Source organism: Nannospalax galili, unplaced genomic scaffold (assembly GCF_000622305.1).
Source record: "Nannospalax galili isolate Female #2095 unplaced genomic scaffold, S.galili_v1.0 scaffold286, whole genome shotgun sequence".
Lineage (NCBI taxonomy): Eukaryota > Metazoa > Chordata > Mammalia > Rodentia > Spalacidae > Nannospalax > Nannospalax galili.
Window position 1 is genome coordinate 9,490,388 of NW_008359442.1, and position 1,735 is coordinate 9,492,122.

The window sequence follows — 1,735 nt, forward strand, 5'->3', positions numbered from 1 at the left end:
ACTTATATAGAATGTGATTATATCAATCTGTAACAAATAACTAAAGTTGTAAGAAAAACTGTGAATTCAAAAAGCTAAAAATAGAACTGTCATATGACCACCTATACCACTTAGGCATATACTCAAAGGACACCATAACCAACTACAGAGAGATGTTTACTATGCTACATTACAGCTTTGCCTTAATTAAAAAAAAAAAAAGCCTGACTCTTAGCATCCATTTCAATCAAGAGCAAACCCAAACTGCTTAGAACTTGTTCCTTCAGAGTTCTCTCAGAACTGTACTCTAGAACAAGAGCTAGCTCTTTGTTTTATTGAAACAGTATATATAGCATGAAATGGGGAAGTAAAAGTCAGACCCTTATCTTACCAAAGAAGCATTTTTACCTTTGATCTCTAGACATAGAATACCACACATACAATGACAAACAATTCTCTCATTGTTTGCAATGAGACAAGGGCTGTTAGTAGCACCTTTATAAGTAAGAATGCATATGCACAGTCTTCATATATTATTTTGGGTGGAGGGCAAGGAAGGGTCATGGGGGATTACTAAGGTCATATGCCCAGGCCAAAAGAGGAGCACATAGCTCAGTGAGCTTGTTTACTTTATGTTGCAAGGTTGGGTAAAAGTTATTTGTCCAGAGTACATCCACCTTGAAAATGTCATTCCTACACAGAAATGCTTACATATCCATGCTCACTGAAGCTCTAATCACAACAGCTAGGAAAAGGAATCAGCCTTGATGTTCATCAACTGATGAATGGATAATGAAAACATGGTACAGTTGTACAATGGGATTTTATTCAGCTCTAAAGACAAATTAAATGTGTAGGAAAATAGACGGAATTATTACATACTACTATATACTAAATGAGGCAACCCAGGCCCAGAAAGACAAGCATACATGTTTTCTTCCATATGCAGATTCTGACTTTGAAATTTTAGATTTGTGTGCTTATTTTGGAATATATGTAGAGTTCAGGAAGCTAGAAAGGGCCCATGGGGGAAGGGAGCTTACAGGGTGAGGAGACAGTTGAACACCTATGATATGAAAACAGATGGCTGGAATACTGGGGGTTAAAAGTTTAAACAAGTTTGGTGATGCGAAGGCAGGGGGCAAATGGGGTGAGGGTGGATTAACCAAAACTAAGGATGCATGAAAAAGTCTTATGGAAACCCACTACTTTGTAAGCTACTTTGACAATATAATTTAAAGCTGGGCCTGATGATACATGCTTTTAATTACAGCACTCAGTAAGCAGAGGCAGGTGGATCTCTATGAGATCCAGGTCAGTCTGGTCTACATAGTGAGTAGAGGCCTGCTGAGGTGACAGGGAGACCCTGTCTCAAAAAATAAAAACAAAGGGCTATGGCTCAGCAGTTAAGAGCACTGGCTGCTCTTGCAGCAGACCCTGGTTCAGTTCCCAGCATCCACATGGCGGCTAACAACTGTCTATAACTCTAATTCCAGGAGATCTGATGCCCTCTTCTGACCTCCATGGACATTGCACAGTATAGGTGCACTTACATATATGCAAACAATATACTCATACATATAAAATTAATAAACTATTTTAAAAAACAAAACTATACATAATTTGGGGGAGTTCTTTTGAGATAGGGTCTCCCAGCTGGCCTGGAACTCACTGTGTAGACCAGGCTGGCCTCAACCTCACAGAGATCCACCTGCCTCTGCCTCCCAAGTGCTGGGATTAAAGGTGTGTGCCACCA